Below are 15,000 nucleotides of genomic sequence, written 5' to 3' on the forward strand. Positions count from 1 at the left end.
CTTCTTGTGCCTTTTCCTCTTCCTCTGCCTCTTCCTCTTCCTCTTCCTCTTCCTCAGCCTTTGCCTCTTTCTCTTACTCTTACTCTTCCTCTTCCTCTTCCTCCACCTCTTCCTCTGCCTTTTCCTCTTCCTCTTCCTCCACCTCTGCCTCTGCCTTTTCCTCTTCCTCTTTCTCTTCCTCTTTCTCTCCCTCTTTCTCTTACTCTTCCTCTTTCTCTCCCTCCTTCTCTTCCTCTTCCTCTTACTCTTACTCTTCCTCTTCCTCCACCTCTTCCTCTGCCTCTGCCTTTTCCTCTTCCTCTCCCTCTTTCTCTTACTCTTCCTCTTCCTCTTCATCCACCTCTTCTTCTGCTTCTGCCTTTTACTCTTCCTCTTCCTCTTCTTCCATCTCTTCCTCTGCCTTTTCCTCTTCCTCTTCCTCTTTTTCCATATATTCCTCCTCAACCTGTTCCAACTCCTCTACCTGCCTCACCATTTCCTCAGCCTTCTTCATTTTTCATATTCTCCTACACCTTCCTTATTTCCACCTCTTCCACCTCCTTTACCTCTTCTACTTCCTCTGCCATCATTTACACACACACACACACACACACACACACACACACACACACACACACACACACACGCACGCACACACTTGCACATATACGCTAAACCAAGCATATAAACACACAACGCACAGTACGTACATACACACGTGCACACGCACGCAAAAACACACGTACACGGACACATACATAGTCCGTGTCGTGTGAAAAAAAAATCTGGTTTAGATCACTGTTTTATCTCAGTTGTTCAAGACGTTCTGTAGGCAACTCTTAGAGCCCAGGTGAATAAAATCAGCTGTTACGTGCATGAAGATAAGCTATACCGTGCATAACGTTGCTGCAAAATGAATAACATAACACTGAAAATGTACGATGTACCCTCCCCAAATGTGCTCCTACCGATTGGTTACATATGTAAACAGCGTCTTGGTTCTTGGATTTGACTCCGAGGAAATTGAAAACGTTGGGTCCCGGGTCATCTCGAGAAGCCATCTTATTATTACCTTATTTGGAGATATTCTTCAAGAAGTGCGGTGGCTAAGGCCCCTTCCATATGTTAGACCTTTCAACGCAAAGGCAAGATTTGCAAATTCTGTTGTTGATAGGTACAGGTTTTAATCAGCTGTAGAACAACTCTCGAGGTCATCCCGTTAGATATGGTGACGTATGACCTGAACAGAATCGCCAGTGATTGCGATGTCTATCAAATAATTCCGACAGTCATCCCTGGGCTCGAACCGAGGTCTTGCATGATACAAGGCCGACGCTCTACTGACTGAGCTACTGAGGCTTATCTGTTATGGTGATGTATGTACACGTATCAATATCCTTCATCCTTTTAGAAGGTGGGTGGCTGAATCTTTCCTATCTCTGCAGTTTATCGAAGAAAGGTTGTCCCAGTATCCACCACAGCGCTCATGTCAAGTGCAGTGCAGTGAGGCATAGGGCTAGGAGTTAAATAATTATTTAATTGTGTATTCATTTACTTGTATCTTTATCTAATTATTTCTATAGTGATGTTTTCTACTGATCTTGATTTTGCCAATAATGGACGCTTTTATTCAGATGAAATGCGAACCTAGCATTTAAGATATAAACGTTTCCCTTAATAAGGCTATATTTTAATTTATTTAATTCAGACTAAATGGAGTGGCGGTCAACATTATTTTGAGACCTACAGCCTTAGCTACAACAGAATTTATCCAAATTGTCACTCTCTTCATGGGTTTAAAAGTTGCAAAGAATTGCGCCATATTTTCTTTGCTCAACTTTCTAATTTTGCAACTTTGGCAACACACGCCTTTCTTACATTATTTACGGTTTCTCTAACCCAGTTTCCGTTTTCTATGAGATGATACTACGTCTAACAAGACCATTTTCATTTTCGTTTCTGATCATTATCTTTCATTATCTTTCTCCTAGGTTTCGTATCTTCCCTATTCCAATCAGCTGAGTGGAGGGAACCTAAAGGACTCGTGGTAATTCAGAATTTTAGGGAGGAAATTTGTTGGAGATTATGGTCTTACTGTCGCCAAGTGATTTTAATCAGCAAGAGGAACCCTTGTCTGAAATTGAAAATAAAACTATTCACTGACACAATCACAAAATGCAATAGCTTTATATCTGTATTTATCTATAACTCTCTTACCACTGTATGGGGTCGATGATTAAGATCCCTAACTAGCCAAATCATACACAACATCCTTTTAAAGTTATTCTTCTATAAAATTATTTCTTAGTACAATCCTTCCTTGTTCATTTTCCTACACAATGCAATAGCTTTATATTTATATTTATCTGTAGCATTCTTACCACTGTATGGGGTCGATGATAAAGATTCACATCAAGCCAGGTCATGCACATCGTCCTCTTAGAGTTGTTCTTCTATCAAATTATTTCTTTGTACAATCCTTCCTTGTTCACTTTCCTACACAATGCAATAGCTTTATATTTATATTTATCTGTAGCATTCTTACCACTGTATGGGGTCGATGATAAAGATTCACATCAAGCCAGGTCATGCACATCGTCCTCTTAGAGTTGTTCTTCTATCAAATTATTTCTTTGTACAATCCTTCCTTGTTCACTTTCCTACACAATGCAATAGCTTTATATCTATATTTATCTATAGCTTTCTTACCACTGTATGGAGTCGATGATAAAGATTCACATCAAGCCAGGTCATGCACATCGTCCTCTTAGAGTTGTTCTTCTATCAAATTATTTCTTTGTATAGTCCTTCCTTGTTCACTTTCCTACACAATGCAATAGCTTTATATCTATATTTATCTATAGCTTTCTTACCACTGTATGGAGTCGATGATAAAGATTCACATCAAGCCAGGTCATGCACATCGTCCTCTTAGAGTTGTTCTTCTATCAAATTATTTCTTTGTACAATCCTTCCTTGTTCACTTTCCTACACAATGCAATAGCTTTATATCTATATTTATCTATAGCTTTCTTACCACTGTATGGAGTCGATGATAAAAATTCCAAACTAGCCAGGTCATGCACATCGTCCTCTTAGAGTTATTTTTCTATCAAATTATTTCTTTGAACAATCCTTCCTTGTTCACTTTCCTACACAATGCAATAGCTTTATATCTATATTTATCTGTAGCTTTCTTAGCACTGTATAGGGTCGATGATAAAGATCCACATCTAGCCAAGTCATACACAACATCCTCTTAGAGTTGTTTTTCTATCAAATTATTTCTTTGTATAATCCTTCCTTGTTCATTTTCCTACACAATGCAATAGCTTTATATCTATATTTATCTGTAGCTTTCTTATCACTGTATTAGGTCAATGATAAAGATCCCTAATTAGTCAGGTCATGTACATCGTCATCTTAAATCTGTTCTTCTCTCTCACCCTCCTGTTAGACTGCTACGGTCTGTCAGTTATTTACTTATCACACCAGAGGAATCTTCTCCATTGGGTTCTGTCTTCGTATGCGTTGTTCTTCTATAAAATTACTTCTTTGTACAGTCCTCCCATGTTCACTTTCCTACTATGCATTTCTATCTCCAGGATAATATGATAGTGTGGGCGACAATTATTGTCCTCGAAATATGGTGAATATAAGCTGAACTGCAGTTTTTTCACTCTTCTATCCTCGGTGGGTGGGTTGTCAGAAAATGTTTTTCATCTCGTGGGTTCAAATCCTGATCCATGTAGATTGAGAAAAGATCAAGATCAACATGCCTCGCTGACACACACACGCGCGCACAGAGTGATATATATCTGGAACAAACTGAATGAAGAAACAGTGGGTACAAAAACTATACAATAATTTAAGGTTAAACTGAATGCTGAAAGATACAAATGCGGGTCACAACGAGCATAGCTTGTAAAATATAACTAGGTAAATACAAAAGTAATGTATAAGAAAAGTAGAATATAAGGTGCAGTAACATGGATGAGCCCCAGCAAGACTCAGACATAAGAGCAGACTGGAAAAGCTGGAATTTCTCACATTAGAAGAGTTAAATGAAGGCAGTGATGTAACAGATTCATCACAATAGATAAGGGAATAAAATAAGATACAAAACCCGTTAGTATGGAATGATAAAACATTATTACGAGAAATATAATGACAGGCCCTCTTTTCAGAAACTTCTGAGTAACGCAAAGATTTTCGGAGAGTTACCCGTTAATCACAGACTTCCCATAACGGCAACAGTACAATTTGACAGACTTATACCGAGTCTTAAAGTGTAAATAAAATATCAGACCGTCCTCTTGCCGAAAACAGACTAAATGCAGGAGTGTCCAGCTTCCCACGGAACATACTGATGCACAACCTCAGCATACGCCGCGACCTCTGCTTACTCCCTCTACTTTAATTGCATTTACCGTTTTCGAAATATCTCTTTTAAACTAATTTATCTAATTACCTATCAACAAGCAAGTAGTAGTTGCGAAATACATATGCAAGGTGTCTTATGGTAGTTTGTATAATTCCTTCATCGACTAAGTTCTAGACAAAGGAAAGCCTATAGAACTATTGAAAATTTAGAAGTAAACCTTGCCACATAGAATGCTTCTTATATCTTCAATATGAATTGTGCACGGAATAATTTGTCCTTTTAGCACACACACACACACACACACACACACACACACACACAGACATATATATATATATATATATTTATATATATATATATATATATATATATATATATACTGTATATGTATGTATATACGCACATATTATATTTTCCCCAAGCTTGTTCGCTGAAGTCTCTCACTTCAGGCCTAGCTAATTGGTAGTTTTGAAAACTATTGTTTCATGATCATCTGAGATTGTTTGTATCCAAATACATAGAAATAATCTGCACATGGATAATTATAAAAAAAAAAATTGCTTTCACAATTCTTAATCAGAGGTAGCTGGAGCTGTTATGCAAAGTTGATGCGAATGTATTGTAGGACATGTTGTCAACCAGGGTGCATAAACTATCCCAAAAACTTCTTTATTTTTATTTTATTTTATTATTATCATTATTATTATAATTATTATTATTATCATTATTATTACCATTATTATTATTAATTTGTTTATTTGTTTATTTATTTATTCTATTTTATCTTATTTCATTTTGTTTTATTTTATTTTATTTCATTTTATTTATTTATTTTTTAAGAACGACCGAAAGCTTCCAATTACTAAAGTTACCGCTGGCTAATACCTCCTCCGGACATATGGTAATTCGATCGTGTGACAAACAGGATATGGTTGAAGAACTCTTGTATCCCTTAATGAATACATTAGTCTAAAGTTTCCTAGTGTGAGGTTGTCTCGGCTGTGTTGTGACCGGGAACACGCGGAGACTTTAGCGGAAAATGGAAATAAGGGAGAAAGTTTTAGGCTTCTTAGACAGTTCCACAGCCTCCCCGAAGAGCAGAAAGCCCTCGAGGGTAGTCGGAAGCTTTTACATTTTTCACTGGAAATGAAAGGAACTTGACGTAAGTACCAGTCAATTCATTTTCCTCACTTTTCTTAGAAAATGGGAGACCTCACACGGGAATTATTTAGTTCTTGTAAACTTTGTATTTTTATGAAAAATTCCCATCGTGCAGGGGAAAGAAATTGATAACTATATCTTTGGTTGAAAATAGATGGCGTGCGAGAGGAGCTAGTGGGTAATCAACTTGTTTTCCATTTCCTCGCAGAAAAGTTTTGTCCACTGAGCGGGGAGTTGGTTGGCAACATGCGTGTTCAATAGATCATAGAAAACGGAAAGCTGTACAATGAGCGACACTTTTTCCATTGAAAACATCGTCTGATCGAGGACTTGTATACTAAACTCCATGTGGGTGTCTGAATACAGATTAACCTTGTTCAACGCATAGTATGTTTGACACATGATTGTATTCAATTTATTGACACATGATTTTGACACATTATTTTATTCAACTGAAGGATAGACTCGGTAGATAATGGGATATTGATCAAACAGTTTATCTATATTTCTAAGAAATTATCATTATTATCATTATTATTATTATTATTTTATCTATTTATTTCTAAGAAATTATTATTATCATCATTATTATTATTATTATTATTTATCTATATTTATTTCTAAAATTATTATCATCATTATTATTATTATTATTTTTTTTTTTTTGGGGGGGGGGAAGAAGCAAGACGACTGCATTCAAGCCCCGTTTTACTAAATATGAAATTGGAAAGGCAATAAAGTACATATCCTTACTTTGTTCCACAGTACTGGATAGCAGTCTAAGATTCTTTATTGTAACAATTTATTTATTTTTTATTATTATTATTATTTTTGCCTTAGCTCATTGGCATTTTGAATTAAAACCAATTCTTCCTCTGCAACTTCTGTTTCCTCAGTGTTGACATCTAAGAATGATTTGATCACTCAGTCTGGTATTTCAAGCATTAAAATATATTGAAATTTTTCAGAAATGTCTCTGCAACTCATCTTCAATTCAGAGAGGCATGGAAACTGGTAGAGTTAATGACGCGCTAGGTTTCGTCTGAATAACTGTAACTTGGATAGGAAGGTAGAGATAGCTGACTTGAGTTTAATAAGGTTAGCATAATTTTCCTGCAATTACAAATCAACTTCACTGAACTTTGTGAATACAACTGACAAATAAGCAATGCCATGCTTAACGTTTCTTAGTTCATCATAGAGTACAGAGTTAGAACGTGTGAACGGGGTATTTGGTTGTCGAACACATTGGTTAAACCCCAAATACCCCGTTCACACGTTCACACATCACTTTAAACACGTGTCTGTCGAACCGCGTTCGACGAACCGTTAGACCGATGTAAACCCCCTTTTAGTCTTGGAAGAATTCTACAACTGTATTAAACAGTGGATAGAAACGTCTCGTGTAGTCTCCCTTTGATAGCAATCTAACTTCTGTGTGTAACAACATTTAAACTCTTCATTATTATCAGTGTAAAACTGTCGAAACAGTCTGGAAGAGAAAGCATGTGACTTGATTTTATTTACTGCTGTAATAACAATGCTCTATGATATATGCAGTCGACCACTGAAGTTTTTTTGCTCCTAGATACTGTCTGTGGATTACACTATGCATCATAAACACACCAAGTACAATTTTCTTCAAGAAACTGATGAAGCCACGATGACGACCTCTCGTTGATAGTGCTCCAGCTGTTGCACAAGCAAAAATTATTAGAAAGTGGGATATCTTCCTCTTAAAAAAAAAATAATAGAAAAAAATAAAAATAAAAATAAAAATCTCAAAGACATAGAATACTGACTCCCCTTTTGGGTCTGTTTTAAGTTGTCTTATAAATAACAGCTCGTAAGGCAAACTTTCATTTTGACAAAATGAATAGTAGCAAAACGCAAAGATTGATTGCCTAGCAAAGTGGACTTGTCTAACTGGAAGATAAATTATGTAGACGTAAGTGTAGCGCCATTGCTAAAAGGTACGTGATACAAAGACCACAGTTGAATCCAGAATGGACTATGGATTACTTATGAAAGACCACCCGCTCTTGGGGGATAGGTGTGTGTGTGTGTGTGTGTGTGTGGAAGCTAAACTATGTTATCATAAGAATAGCAGCATTGCTACAGGTACGTGACACAAAGACCACAATTGAATCGAGAATGGACTACAGATTACCTAAGAAAGACCACCCGCATTCGCGGAATAGGTGTGTGTGTGAAGGGAAGTCTGTAAGAAAATGAAAAGTTAGTAGTGTATAAAAAACGGTTGTTGTCAATAAGCGCATTCTTAGGGGCGATTCTAAGAGCGATGATCGTAGCGAAGGAGGAATGGGTAAGATTGCCTCATCCTAAATTATCTTAACCACCCCCTAGTATAGAATTCCTGCCCATTTTGGAAACCACTGCCCTAGATCGTTGGTTCTTACACCTTGCCTTGTAATTACGTCGGCTCGAGATCGATCCTCAAGGCGTACTGTTTATGACCAGATGTCCTGGATGTTTGAGTGTGTAAAAAAGATCACGGCTTCAGCCACCTCAAGGGGCCTGTTCACCTAGTATCAGTCGATATTACCTGTAAACACTTGTCAAACTCATTCTTCACCTGCCCCGAAAGCCAGGGAAGGGAACGGCGGATGTGGCAAGGGCAAATGTGGCTTCTCATAATTCTTTTATGCACAGATTTTGTTTTTGGTGTCTGTTTGTTTGTGGGGTGGGATGGGGGGAGGAAAATAACCTAGTTAGCTTATTCATTATAATTCACTGCCTCCTAAAGCCGTTATTGTTCTCCCTACGTATACATTATTTTTTCCGGGTATTTGGATTTATTCTGCGAAAATTACTCTTGGGTAGTTATAAAATATTCATTCAACTAAATCGCCTGGTGGGGGAAGAGTAAATATATAAGACTTAAGTTTCTGCCGAACGTATTAAAAAAGATAGATCTTAATTCTTTGGTAATAAATGGACATCCTGCGGCTAAAGAGGACCAGCGTCCAGACCACTTCTGAAGAAGTCAGTATCGCATCGTCTACTGGAAGCGAATCCCCGGACGAACCGACCCGGTCACACAGGACCCGGGGAAGACGAGAAGAAACCTGGATTCTGTGGAATTGTTTGTCCCAACAGCTCATCGGATAAGATTTCCTCACAGGATCTGGCCTCCTGTTTGCATTTCCTCGTCCCAGGTTTGTGTTGGAGGAATAGGATGGGAGGGAGGGAGGGAAGGGAGATAGGGAGGGAGGGAGAGGAGAAAGGGGCGCAAAGCGGAGGGGACAAAAGACAAATTTGGAGAGATAGAAAGAGAAGAGGGAAGTATAGAAAATGTGGAGGCAGGGAGGGGAATAAAGAACGGAAAAAACGACAAGGACGAAGGAATGGAGAAAAAAGGTTGAAAAAGGGAAACAATGGTACGAACGGCAGTAAAAAGAGGCGCAAGAACAGGAAAAGGTACAGGACACAGGCAAGAACAATAGTGGTAGAAGAGTAACAATAAAAATGGACAGATAGGAAGATATAGTAAGGAAGAGAAAGTGATAGATGACAGGAAGGAAATGAAAGGGTGGAGAAAATATGTATGTATTGGTTTACATAAGAACATAAGAATGAAGGAGACTGCAAGGGACCATAAGGCCTACACTATGTATGTGTGTGTGTATATTATATATATATATATATATATATATATATATATATATATATTTATGTAGATATATACATATATATATAAATGAATATATATATATGTAAATATATTTATGTAAATATATATATATACATATATATACATATATATGTATATATATATATATATGTGTGTGTGTGTGTGTTTGTGTGTGTGTAAATAAATATGTACACATAATCGATGTTATTGATACATAAACGTTTTGTCGTTAGGGTTGTTGAGTGGTTAACAAAGTTGTCCCCTAGTTTGCTCGAGGCAGCAGGACGCCATTATGACGATAGTATCTGTCTGAAATATATACTGAAAAGGGTCCTTGACCAACTAGATCTCATTTGGAGGTCATTGGATGAGTTAGACATGATCAGAATGGGGATAGAAACTATATAAGAATAATTAAATCAGTTCATTGGTATATCTATTGTTAAAATTATTAACGTCAGTAATTGTTAGTATGTTAATATAGTTTCGATTCAAGTGACAATGCATTGATAATGGGTGAAAATATGAAGAACAAAACGATGTCGGGAATATCATAGAACTTACACATAAATACCAGAAAGGGCTGTTTCCTCCTCATAAGGTGATGGACCGAGGCAAAGTATATACCCAACCAACTCAAATCATTCCTTGCCCCCTTTCATCTCAGCATCTCGTGGTTGAAGACTCATCCCTTTCATCTTAGTGTTGCTCGGCTCAGATGGAATGTAGCAAGGTAGAGTGACAGCGGGGCACCGCATCTGGAGTTGGTCTCTCCTGACCAGTTTATTCTATGGTGACCCCTCTCACCCATTTGTTCCAGAAAACTATAAACCAGAGAAGAACATCTCATCGGTACGCGTCATTTCCTTGTCCATTTACAACTACTCACCACTAAAGTCTCGTTGACATGGGGCTAGTTTTGTAGCCGCTAGTGCTTGTTACTTGTAAACTGCCCTCCTACTTGCCCAATGTGAACGGAAGGTTAGTAAACTTGCCTCCCGACTATCCTAGTGTGAACACTTACTTGATTAAATTAAGCTGAAGCTACCACTAGAGGCTACTAAACTAGCCCCGTGTCTTGTGCACTCTCTTTCCAGATCGACAGACATTTCTCTTATATCCAGAACCCCCTTCACCATGTTCATCAACCTCATTCTTTGTCTTCCACTCAGGTGTACTCCATATACTGTTTTCAACATTCGATTTGTTAGTCATTCCTCACCTATTCAATCCATAGTCTCAAACCATCTCGGCATTCTTAGATCTATCTCGGGGGTAATGGAGAGGTGACACAAAAAAAAACAAAAAAAAAAAAAAAACATTACGGTACCCGGGATTAGGATTAATGTTAACTTTGTACGTAAAATTTTAAAGCTGAAAAAAAAAAATGGGAACCGCTGATCTCCCTTGCATGTCAGCGCTCTTTTTAGCCCTCTCTCCGCCTCACCTCCACGTTTCTCATTCTATCCATTCTCATTACATCTCACATAAAAACTGCTGCCCGCTCTCAAAAAAAATTCCCCCAAACCTATACATTTGCAACACAGTCCGTAAAGCCTTTCTGTAATCCCTGGCACATGCCTATTCTAGATACTATTGCACTAAAAAAGTACCGTTCCAATAGTGCTACATTTTACAAAGTTTAAACACAGATTAAAAAGAAACTATAGAAATCCGAAAGAGACGATAAAAATCCGCTTTCAAAAGTAGTCGAGTAACCGAGATTACTAGGGAATTATTTCCAAAAGGACAAACTGGGATTCTGCGTATTCAGTTGTTCAGTGGGTACAGATCACTATAGAGTAACCATTAGAGCTTGCATGACCTACTTCTAGGTTTAAAAAATAAGATAAATAAATGAATAAATAAATCTGCCTAGCTATAGTTGTCTGACCTTAAGTATGTTACACACGTGTTTACGTAAACGGTTACTATATATGCAAAGTAATTAATAAGTCAATATTAATTATTAATATAACGAGAACGATATAGAGGAGATAATATAAAACTCTAATGAGCGAATCATTGTAACAATAAAGGGCTCGTCCTCAGTGTGTTCTAATATATATATATATATATAATATATATATATATATATATATATATATATATATATATATATATATATGATAATTTTTATGACAGTCGCATGTAGGATTCGAACCCACTGCTTTCGGTCACCATAAGATTACCTTCACAGAGCCTTTACCCATTCCTCCACAGAGACTATAAAAGCCTCGAAACCTTGAATCGTTCTGATAACCAAGGATAGGAAAGATCACTACTCTGTGACCCCAGTTCCTTTTTTACACAAGGCCCAAGCCCACTAATGGAAGGGGTAAGGATCTGAACAAATTCCTTTAACGCTTTTCGCCATTGTAACCATGAGAGGAATTCGCTAGTGACAGCGACATTAATCTGATAATCTTTATGACAGTCGCATGTAGGATTCGAACCCAGTGCTTTCGGTTACCGAAATATTACCTTCTCAGAGCCTTTACCTATTCCTCCACAGAGACTATAGTGGGTTCGAATCCTTCATTCGACTGTCATAAAAATGATCAGATTAATGTCGCTGTCACTAGCGTGTTTCTCTCATATATGTATGTATATATATATATGTATATATATATATACACATACATATATGATATACCAAAGGCCTTTTTCCTTTGTGGAGGTATTTCGAGTGAATAGAAACATTCACTTATTACAAACCACATAATTCCCTCTGCAGGGATAAAGTGTAACCCGGCTCCCGGCACACAACTCGGGTCAAAGATAATGCGTAGAGACACGGCTATTCTACGACATATAACAACATCTGTTGTTGTTGTTGTTGTTGATGATGATGATGTTTTCTACTGAGCATAATTACAAGATGACCTCCTTCCCATTCGCTTTAGATATTTTACGGAACAAATGGGACCAACCCTACGGGCAGCCTCATCCTTTTATTTCTTTACAGACACTCTCTATCCTCTCCTGTCCTTTGCCTCCTCCCTTCCTTGCTCGAAATACATTTGTCCTGGGTCCGAGGCCCCCGTCAGCCTATCCATCCTCTTTCCACTACCGTTGTCCACCCCAGCACCACATTTCTCACTTTATCCACTATTCCTCCACTTTATCCCCTATTCTTCCACGTACCATGTTTCTCAAATAGTCGGTGGTAGCGTTAATTTGTATTTTTTGTGTGTGTTTCGACATAACCTTAGGTAAATCGACAACTCAATTAAAGTGAGAAAAGATGTGTAAACAATGCAACAAAAGACTTTGAATGATAAAAAATATAATTTAATATAGCAAGTCGATATCTAGAATATAGAGGCAATTGTACAGTATGTGTATTCTGCACATTAAAAGGAGGCAATAATCTTAAGGTTAAAATGTAAAGACAAAAATATCTGCTGCCTTCCATATTCTGACAAGGATTGACGCCAACTCGCATATACTGTTATGCTCGTTTCACACGTATAGACTTTTTGCCGTGCGCCGTCCACGACACGACGTCGTACTCTCAACCACGGGTGTCTATGAACGCTTTCACACGTGGTCATGATCGTGACGTGCGAAAGTCTCCATAGACACCCATGGCTATTTGAGAGCACGACGTCGTGTCATGGACGGCGCACGGCAAAAAGTCGATACGCGCGAGGCAAGCTCTAGTCCCTGCATGCATTCCACACAAAATTTGCCTCAATTATCGCAACTAAAACTTCTATACAGAAACAATGTGTTGGACACTATAAATCTTTCAGATGTCGATAAATTGTATGTAACCCACTTTTGCTCCACCTCACTCCCCTCACGGAAGCACGGATATAGTCCTTCTCCATCATCTGCGACCATGGGTGGCAGTAGGGGATATATATTTTTTATTTTATTTTATTTTGTTGTATTTTATTTTATTTTATTTTATTTTATTTTATTTTGTATGTATATGTGTGTGTGCGCATATGTTTGTGTGTGTTTGTGTGTGCGCGCGTGTTTGTGTGTGCATGCGTGTTTGTGTGTGCGCGTGTGTTTGTGTGTGCGCGCGTATCTGTGTGTGTGTGTGTGTGTGTGTGTGTGTGTGTGTGGTGTGTGTGTGTGTGTGTTCGTGTGTGTGTGTGTGTGTTCGTGTGTGTGTGTGTGTGTGTTTGTGCGTGTGTTTGTGCATATCAAATGTAAATATGTGCTTGAATTTACTTAGTTTTAACATACAGGAAAGGAATTATGCCTATGGGATTCTGTCCCTATTTCTCCGATTATACCTGTAATAGCTATGTTTTTGCTTGTGGTTTTTATCTTAGCTTAAAGTATTCTAGTTCATGAATCTATATGGGAAATTGTTTCTTGACGTCTTGTAGGGTTGTGGACTTTCAGTTTGTTTCTAAGACACTCGTGAATGACTCCCGTCCAGATATATATATATATATATATATATATATATATATATATATATATATATATATATATATATATATATAATTATATATATATATATATATAATTTTTTTTTTTTTTTTTTTTTTTTTTTTTTTTTGTCTTATCTGCTCACTTTACGAATTGACCTGAAGACTACTATTAGTTCAAGCCTCTCTCTCCTTTGTTACAATGATGGGAGATCTAATGCCCTTAATCTCTCAGTATCTTTTATCTGGAAGGTGGGAACTTTCTGCATACTTTCAATCCTCTCAGTCCTCTCGTATATCCTTCACTCTATGTGGAGACCACACCACCACCACAATATGATATTCTAACCTAGGGTGCATCAGGCATTTTCTATCATCGTTTTATTCCTGTAGTGAAAGTTATTACCATGTTCGTCAAAAGTCTGCATGTCTCACACACAAATTTGCTGAACTGTTTGTAATGCATTTATTTCACATTGAGCAATTCATTGATACCTTCTTTCTTTTATTAGACAGTTACAAAACAGTAGTTTGTATTCTTTGTGTTCAAAGTTCATTCTCTACGACCGTCTGCAGTCTTCTTCATCTTTTGTTCTTCTCTTGATCTTTACATCGTCCGAAACCAGGTTAGTATATTTTTTGTACCTTTCATCATGTCACTCACGTGCATCAAGAACAATACAGGAGCCAGAACTGATTCTTGTGAAGCTCTAGTAGTCACGGACCTTTACCCTGACAGTAAGGCCTTTACTACTCTTTTCTTGTACCAGAATATCAGAGAAGTCTTTGTCCATTCGCATTGCTCACACCTAAATCCTCTAATATGTTCCAATATCCACAATAGTGAATTGTGAGAAAAGTTGTTAAATACCTTCTCTGGATCAAAGTACACATAGTCCACCCAACCCTGTCTTCTCTTGAAGCACATTAAACATTCTTAAGAAGCTGGGCAGGTTTGATACCCATGGTCCTCCAGTTTTAAAACCGAATAGGTTATTTGCCAAAGCATTCGTCTCTTTAAGATACACATTGGTCTTTTATAAATCTTTCGTATGATTTAGCTCTATCGTTGGTCAAGTATTGCCAGACAGTATTCCTCGATGATGGAGCAGACTCGGCAGGATAGGCCTTTTCCGAAGCTTCATTTTACACTGACTATGTTTGGATTTTTATTTGAAAAAAATAAAGAACAAACTAACTCGTCACCGCAGATGGTTGCCCTAATAACCATGCATTATCTGGACGCAAAAATGGTTGACAACTTTGGGTTAATATCTATAGAGATTAGTATTGAATAGTTTACATTCAGTTGTGAGCTACTCACATGAGATGAGCTTTGATCATAGCTGTTAATCACATAGACCTGGGTTCAGTCCTCAATGGCAATTTGATACTTGTCACTTGCCCTGAGACGCTCGGGCACTGTC

Source organism: Oratosquilla oratoria, chromosome 33 (genome assembly GCF_046742065.1).
Source record: "Oratosquilla oratoria isolate Oo_2021 chromosome 33, ASM4674206v1, whole genome shotgun sequence".
NCBI lineage: Eukaryota > Metazoa > Arthropoda > Malacostraca > Stomatopoda > Squillidae > Oratosquilla > Oratosquilla oratoria.